Below are 9,591 nucleotides of genomic sequence, written 5' to 3'. Positions count from 1 at the left end.
CTTGAAGATCAATGGTAGCAAAATAGAGAAGGAGGAAAGGTGATTGGAGACACCACTTCAAGGAGAAGATGAGTCAAGAACAAACTCACCACCATAGAAAGTCATGGATGAGAACTTGAAGGTAGGAGAAGATGAGTGGAGGGAGAGGGAGAGAGGGGGGCACAAAATTTATGCCTCAAATGAGGTATGAACTTTGAAGTTTAATTTCTCAAATGATCAAAGTTGAAAAGTGCACACTCAACACCTTTATTTATAGCCTAAGTGTCACACAAAATTAGAAGGAAATTTGAATTTGAATTTGTGGAGCCAAAATTTCAATAATTACAATTAATGAATTTCAGCTATGGTTCAGCCCACTAATCCAAGATCAAGTCCAAGATTCTCCACTAAGTGTACTTAGGTGTCATGAGTCATGTAAAGCATGAAGGACATGCACAAAGTGTGACTATATGATGTGGCAAAATGGGGTGTAGCAAGCAAATGCTCACCTCCCCCTTAGGCTGGTCCGAAATTTAATTGGATTGGGCTTCTCCCAATTCAATTAAATTTCTCTCCCAACACACACATCAAATAGTGCACCTTAATGCATGTGAAGTTACAAAACTATCCTTAATACAAAAACTAGTCTAGGTGCCCTAAAATACAAGGACTAAAAAATCCTTCATTACTAGGGTACCCTCCCTACACTATGGATCCCTAAATACAAGTCCCAAAAATAATGAAACCCTAATTTAATATGTACAAAAATAAGTGGGCTCATACTTAGCTCATGGGTCCAAAATCTACCATAAGGCTCATGAAAACCCTAGGGTTTTCTCCTACATCCCTGGCCCAATCTTCTTGGATTCTTCTATCTAATACCCTTGGGGGTAGGATTGCATCATCCCCTCCCCCTTGAAAAGGATTTGACCTCAAATCCAGAGGTTCTTGAAACTTTGGGCTTCTTCCCTCAACACTAGTAAAAATAATAAAAACATATATATTAGTGGTGTTGGGTATGTTAGAGTAAGATAAGGTCTGAAAACCCCTTTCTTGGGCATCTTCCCATGAGGGAACATGGTTCCTCACCAACTCAATGAGTAGTACTACAAGTATAGAAAAATATGGGACAAACCTTTTGTAAAATTTTGTTAAGTCATGGAAGCCCCAAATTTCCCTTATACTTGGTGGAGTGGGCCACTCAGAAATGACCTTTATTCTCTTAGGGTCTGTGGGAACCCCTTGATCACTATTTAAAAAAAATGCAATAAAACATAACATTTTCTGTATTTTCATGTTCATTACTCCTACCAAAAAGTATGACAAACTTAAGGTGTCCCATATGAGCACCTAGGTTTGTATTGAAACCAAAAATAAGAACAAACCTACCTAATGAGTCCTTATGTATGCGAATCATGAAGATGTTGGGTGCATGGGTGATTTTACAAATGAGGATTGTACCACTCAGCACATTCATCATACCACATATCTTAGGGATTTGGTACCTAATAATATCTATTTAGGGCACCAACAAAGCACAAGGATTTAAGCTCTTACGAACCAAGCCCTCATCCAATAACTCCTTTACTTGAGGAATAACATCAAGCTCAAGAGGTATAGCAGTGCTAACAAGTGTTCTTTTACAAAGGAGAAGTGTGGAGGTTTTCTAAGAAGGGAAGTTTCTTTAATGTTTGTCTTTATTGCAAAATGACTTTCCTTCTTAGCTAACCTCTTGGAGGAGACACTTACCTCCTTACACTCCTCCTTAACCATTAAAAGTTGTTGTTCTTTTTCTTTTTCCATTCTTTTCCTCATCCCATTTGAGTTTTATTTGTACTTGATCATTAGCTACTTGTGAAGGTGTTTGAGGATGCAACACAAATTTAGTTCCAAGATGGGTGAAGGTAATTTCATTAGTTAGGTCATTGTAAATGATCTTCCTATCAAATTGCCATGGAATTCCTAAGAGAATATGTCATGCCTCCATGGCAACTATATCACAATTAACTTCATCCTTATATGCCCCAATGGAGAAAGGTACCTTCACTTGTTGGTTAACTATCATTTCTCCTTGCTCATTGAGTCATTGAAGTTTATAAGGTTTTGGGTAGGGAATGATAGTGAGGTTAACTTGGAAACTAATCTTGTGCTACAACAATTACAACAAGATCCACTATCCATAATGAGAGAACAAGTTTTATCTAAAATTTTGCATTTTGTATGAAATATGTTCTCCCTTTGGGAAATGGATAGATCACAAGTTTGGCCACCAAGAAGCCTTTTAACCATTAGGAGGTCACCTTCTTCATGGGGGTAGACTTCCTCACTAGACTCTTCACCCCTTGCTTCATCTTCACTTCCACTAGAAGAAGGGGAAGAAGTAGTGTCTCCTCTTGACTACTATAAATGTTTTGACCCCTCATAATCATGTTTTTCTTTGTGGGGGCATTAAGAGGCAATGTGACTTCTCTTAAGATATTTGAAGCATTTTACCTTGTGTTTGGATTAAGAATTTTAAAATTTCAAGGAATTTGAAATGTCTAGAATTTGAATTGCTTTGATTTTAATTTCCTTCATTTTTCAAATGCCTTGTTTGGATAAATCAATTCAAATTTCTTCCATTTTAAATTATTTGTTTGGATAGGACAATTCAATATCCTCCATATGCAAAATTTCAAATTTATATTTTAAATAGATGAAATTTTAATATTAAACTTTATAGAAAATAAACACAATATAATTTTGAAATATTAATTAAAAAATATATTCAATTTTTAATAATTTACAAATACAAAATATTGATAATTTTAACTAGGGTTATTTTGCCTAACCACAACCAGTGATGTTTTTAAAACGACATCAACCGTGGCTATTTTCAATCGACATCAAATAGGGTTTTTTTTTGTCAAAGTATGCCGAAAATATTTGTCAGCTGACGTTAGTCGAGACTATTTTTTGGCTAACGTTGGTTGAGTCTATTTTTCAACCGACGTTGGCTAGATTTTTTTACCAACGTCAGCTAGTGTTTGTTTGGCCGACACCAGCTAGGGTCTTTTCGAACGACATTGACCAAGGTTATTTTTAGCCAACGTCGACCTAAAAAATTATAGTAGGCGTTGATAAAACAATCTACCCAATATCGACTAAAAAATAGCTTACTCAATGTCGACCAATGGAACCTACCCGATGTCGGCTAAAAAACATCATTGGTCAACATTGACCGAAAAATTCCTAGTCGAAGTTGGCTAAAAAATAGCCCTGACCTATGTCGGACAAAAAACCCTACTATTGTAGCTGGTCGGCAAATGTACCGATTCGCACAAGTAGTATAAAATGGTAAAACTGAGTATTGTATCCACAAGGAATTTGTTTCATCTAGACTATGTATATTCAGTATGTAAACACTTTTTAAGCTTGGAAATAAGGCAAAGATTGAATGGTGAAATAAGTTTCTGCACTATTAACTACTTGAACAAAAGTAAAATACTCAAAACAGTAAAATGTGACAAATATCAAGATAAAAGCGTTAGGGAGTATCCTACTGAAATTTCTCTTGCCGTGTAAAAGGGTTTTTCTCTATTTAACGTTATCCTAGTGTTCTTACACTGAGAAAATACTCAGACCATGATTCCTCACATGAATGAGTTTAACTCTCTTAGCTCTTGTTCTTGATTCCTCAACAAAGTCATTCTGAAAGAGTTGCACTAAGCATACAGTGTAAAATATACTAGATCACTGCACTCCATTCCTAGACATACAGATTTCTAGCTTGCTCTATCAAGTTCTAAGGTTTTAAAGCATTTTCCAATACTAAAAAGCCTAACTAAACATACAAATAGGTGATCAGGCCACAAACATGTAAAATAAGTATAGATAGAAGCAAAGAACACCAAAAAATAACATTAAATAGATAGTAAGAGCATTACATCAAGAGTTTCAGTAGTTACTCCCTAAAAAAAAGGTTCTAGCCTTCCATTACAAGTAAAGCTTCAAAATATAAAGAAAGAAAATGCTTTTGGTGAAAGAAAATGGAAGAAGATGAAAGAGAATGTCTTCTCCAGCCTCTCAGCCTTATTTCACTATGTTTTCACGTAGCAAGGCTAGGCTAGACTCTGGTTATGGTGAATGTTGGTAATGACCCTTGGTTTTTCGCCAACCTCAGTGTTTTAAAGGCTCTTAGACTTCTCAGCATACGAAGGCTCGCTCAGCGAGCTGAGCGAGAGTAAGTGAAATTCCGCTAAGCGAGCTTGGGCGCACTAAGCGTGAGAAGAGACAACGTCCTCGCTGGGCGAGTTGGCTGCGCATTGAGCATGCAGATCTCTAACTTATCCTCTTCTAGGGTTTCCCATCCTCTAAGCGAGCAACCTGCCTCGCTCAGCGGATAAGGCTCGCTTAGCCAATCTTCCTCGCTAAGCGAGTTCATAAACAGCTTTTTGCACCTTCTCTTCTTTGGCCTACAAACTGAGTTGAATTCAACATTAGGTCACAAAAAATGGAGTTTCTACTCTATAAAATCACACAAGAAATAAAATATATACAATTTCCACAAAAGAACCATAAATTGGAGGCACATTGCTATTTTCTTACAAATTTTCAATACAAGACTAACTCATGAATAGCAACTAACACCTACCTAACATCGGCTATAAAATAGCCTTGGCTGATGTTGGCTAAAAAATAGCTCTGACCGATGTCGACCGAAAAAACTCTAGTGGATGTCGACTGTAAGAACCTAGTCGATGTCGACTAAAAATAGTCATGCCCGATGTCGGTCTAAAATACCTAGCTGGTGTTAGCAGAAAAAACCCTAGCCAACATCAAACAAAAAACCTAGCTAATATGGTTAAGAAATAGCTTTGGTTGATGTGAGCCAGAAAACCCTAGTCGATGTCAGCAAAAAAATCCTAACCAATGTCGGCTAAGAAAATCTAGTTGACATTAGCCAAAACACCCTAGCTAACATCGGCTAAAAAATAACCCTTGCTGATATTGGCTAAAAAATAGCTTTGGCTGATGTTGGCTGGAAAAACCTAGCTGACGTCGGTTGAAAATCCCTAATAGGTGTCTACTCAAAAGTTAGTCATGACTGATGTCAGTAGAAAAAATCTAGCCAACATCAGCCAAAAAAATCATTGGTCAACATCAACTAGAAAAACCTGGATGACAACGGCAAAAAAAAACCTTGGCCAACGCTAGCAAAAATTTCCCATGACTGATGTCAGTGGGAAAATAACTCTAATCAACATTATCTAAAAAAAATCTTAGCTGATATCAATAAAAAAATAGCTTTGGTTGACATCATACAAAAAAATTCTGACCGAAAAAACTTCGGCCAACGTCAGTGAAAAACAACTTATGTTGATATTGGTCGTAAAAACTTTGGTCACCCGTAGTTGTGAGTGTTGAGCGAGAAAGAGTCACGAGCAAGAACGTGAGTTAGAGTGAGCATCTCCGACAAAAGAATTTCAAATTCTATATTTTTTGAGAGAATTTGAAATCCCACTGTTTTAGCCAATCAAAATGATTCATAAAAATACCAAAACAAACAAGCTAAATTATCATGAATCATTTTAAATTTCTTGAAAAAATGAATTCTCCTGCTAAATTGCTCCATCCAAACACACTATTAATGTTGCTAATCCTTGCTTGGGAACTAGTCTTAGGGGTGGATTTCTCTATGGTCTTACCCTTATCTTCCTTGGGTTTTGAAGGTGCAACCTCCAAAATTCCTTGGGCTTGGTCCTTCCTTGGATAACAGTGAAAGCCATAAGATTTTAAAGAAGACTTTCTTTTAAGTTGTTGATCCACTCTTATACAAAGTTGGACTAGCTCGTCTAGGTCCCTATATGGATGGAGTTCAACCTTGTCCTTCACTTCCATATTAAGCCCACTAAGGAACCTAGCTATGCTTGTTCTTTCCTCCTCCCTAAGTCCAGCTCTTAAAAAAAGTAGTTCCATTTGTTGTCTATATTCTTTAACACTCATACTCCCTTGTCTAAGCCTTTGGAGCTTGTCTATAAGCCCCCTTTCATAGTAGATGGGAATGTGCCCCTTCCTAAGGACACTCTTAAGATCATTCCAATATTCTACTGGAGGATTCTCATGAATCCTTCTTTCCCTAACAAAGGAAGTCCACCAATAGAGGGCATACCCTTGAAAGCTAAGGGTAGCCAATGGAACTTTTCTCTATTCATTAATATGATGGCAAACAAAGAGTTGTTCAACCTTTATTTCCCAATCTAGGTAGGCCTCAACATTGTCTTTTCCATGGAAATATGGGAGGCAAATGTTAACCTCTTGAGGCCTTCTATCATTTTCGCTTCTTTGGGAGTGATGTTTAGTATGTGACCTATGCCGCCCTCCATAATGGTTGCTAAGTTCTTCACTTAAACTCTTGCAAGAGTGATACAATCCTACCCCGCAAGGGCATTGGATAGAAGACTGCAAGAAGATTGGGTTAGAGATGCAAGAGAAGGCCCTAGGGTTCTCATGAGCCTTAGGGTAGATTTTGGGCCCATGGGCTACGTATGAGCCCGCTTATATATGTACATATTAGTTTAAGGTTTCATTCTTTTTGGGCCTTGTATTTAGGGCTCCATAATATAGGTAAGGTACCCTAGAAATGTAGGATTTTTCAGCCTTTGTATTTTAGGGCACCTAGACTAGTTTTTTGTATTAGGGGTAGTTTTGTAATTTCATATGCATTAAGTGAATATTTGATGTGTGTGGCTGGAAATAAATTTAATTGAATTGGGAGAAGCCCAATCCAATTAAATTTTAGAGGGGGAGGTGAGCATTTGCTTGCTACACCCCACTGCCACATCATATAGTCACACTTTGTGCATGTCCTTCATGCTTTACATGCCTCATGACACCTAAGCACACTTAGTGGAGAATCTTGGACTTGATCTTGGATTAGTGGGCTGAACCATAGCTAAAATTTACTAATCATAATTAGTGAAATTTTGGCTCCAAAATTTGGCTCCACAAATTCAATTTCAAATTCAAGTGAAATTTGAATAGAAATTCAAATTTCCCTCCAATTTTATGTGACACTTAGGCTATAAATAGAGGCCATATGTGTGCATTTTTTTAACTTTGATCTTTTGAAAATTCAAGTGAAATTTTTTCAATTTCTCTTTGACCACAAAATTTCGTGCTCTTCTCTCCCTCTCCCTTCATTCATCTCCTTCTTCCTCCAAGTTCTTATCCGTGGCCTCCTATGGTGGTGAGCTTCTTCCAGACTCATCTTCTCCTTGAAGTGGTATCTCCTCTCTCCCTTCCTTCTCGATTCCGCTGCCATCAGACCTCAAGAAGCAAAGGAATCCATTGATGAAGAAGATCCAAGGCCTAGTGGCTCCAAGGAGCTTACATCATGTGGTATCAAGAGCATCTTCATCTAGGTGATGTTCTTTTGCTTCCTCTATCTTTTTGTTCGGTGAATTCTTTTTAATTCCTTGTTCTTCATCTTATTCTCCATGTATATCCTCCATTTTATTGTGGTTAGGTGTTGTTTAGAGTAGATTAAAAAAAATAAATCGATTAAATCTTAGATCTACACTTGTTCTTGCATTTCTATGGTTCAAATTTTGTAGATCTACTCTTGAATCATGTTTTTGTGTTTATTTTAGGTTCTATCATTTTTCATTCATAATATTCTTGTGCTGAATCTTTAGATCTAAATTTTCTTCCAAAATATTGATTAGAAAAAAAAACACAAAAATCTAAGTGTAAATCACTTAATCCATGTTGTCTTAGAGTCATGTTTAGTCATAGTATTGTCACATTATGTTCTAAGTTTATGTTGAATTTTTATTTTGTTGATTGAATTCTAGATACATTTGTTCATGTATTCTTGTCATTCTTAGCCTATCTTTTGAATTTTGAGTCTAATTCATGCATGTTATTTAGTTCATAACATGTTCTAAATCAATTCCTAAAAGTAGTCTTGTTGTTGAACTCTTTTTTGTTTTCTAAGTTTCATACATGATGCCTATGATGAAGTTGAGTTGTGGTGCTGAGTTGTGGCTGGATTTGTGAATCAAAATAAGTCTTAAGATCTCTTGAATTGTGTTATTTAATATAATTGAGCATAAGCAAACACAAATTGTAACTATCTAAGCCTTAAGCAACATAAACACTACTCTTGATTTCTAGGTTGAAATTGCTTGTACAAATTACTGGGAATTGGTCACTACATGTTTTGAGCTAAAATTTTTTACTGAATTTTATAGATATTTGGACCAAAATTATGAAAAAAGAACCAAGCGATTTGGATTAAAGAAAAAAATAATTAAAATCACACATGTTGGCAGAAAAATTAGTGTCCAGGAAAAAGAGAGAAATGGAAGTGTACTTGTTGTTTTGGCTCAAAATTTGTTCTATAATTGGTGCCTATTTTATACCAATCCTAGTTCTGAAATTTCAATTGAAAATTAGTGTGAAAAAAAGTTCCAAAACTAGAGGTTTCTTGAGTCTTTTTATTTTGGTTTTTTTACTCTAGTCTAGAGCCATTCTAAGTTTCTCTTTGAGTCCTAGCTTGCTTTTATGTGCTTTTCATTGCTTTAATTGTTGAAAAATCCCTGAAAATTTGTCTTTTTCAAACTTTATTGGTTTAGCTTTCATTTCATTTTTTGGGTCTTTGGTTATTGCTTGTCTCTTTGTTTCCTTGTTTGTGAGTTGCTATATAGGAAATTGGAAAGGAGTATTGGTGTCATCCCTTGAAGAATTTGAGTCAAGAAGCAAGGGGAAAACCACCTTAAGAGCAATTGGACTAAAAAGAACTCCAAATTGAGTGAATCACTAAAGAGAGAACAATCACAAAAAATTGAGGACCTTTTTGTAATTTTTTTAATTGAGAATTTTCTTACCTTCATTGCTTTCAAATTTTGTAACAAAAAGGTCTTTCATTGGAAGTAAGTTGGGAGCCTCCAATAGGTCACCCTACTTCCATTTGTGTGTAATAATTTTAGGCAATTTTTTCTTAGGATAGTGAGTGTTTTGTTGGGAACCTTAAATGAGGTCATCCAAACACTCTTAGGATCCGCCTAGTTTAGATTTCTTTCACTTTAATTTCTTGCTTACTTTCATAGTTTATTTTCTTTACTAGCCACACCTAGTTTATCTTGTTATTGCATAGTACTTTCTTCTTTCTTATTACGCTCATATTGAGTTCTTTTGGAACCTTAGCTTTTACCTTTTTTTTTACAAACCCCAACAAGAAAGAACCACACCTTAGGAACCAACATGAGTCATCATTCATCTAGTGTTAATGGCAAGGGTACTAGTCATAAGGACCCTCTATCTAGAATCTTAGATGAGTTGAGTTCCCTCAATTCATGAAAAGAAAAATTAGAAAAAAACAAAAAGGAAAAGAGAGGGTAAAAATAAATCAAGATGAGAGGGAACAAATAAGGGAAGAAGAAAGAAGGAAAATACTAAAAGAATTAAGAAAAGAAAAACATGCCTCCTATAGTAGTCATAACTCTTGCAAGAGCCTAAATGAAGAACTTCATGACTATTATGAAGGAACAGCCTCAAGAGGCTAACATTAACCTCTCATACTTCCATGGGAAGGACAATATAGAGGCTAACTTAGATTGAGAAATAAGG

The sequence above is a fragment of the Glycine max genome, chromosome 18 (genome assembly GCF_000004515.6).
Source record: "Glycine max cultivar Williams 82 chromosome 18, Glycine_max_v4.0, whole genome shotgun sequence".
NCBI classification, from domain to species: Eukaryota; Viridiplantae; Streptophyta; class Magnoliopsida; order Fabales; family Fabaceae; genus Glycine; species Glycine max.
This window is presented reverse-complemented; position numbering follows the sequence as displayed.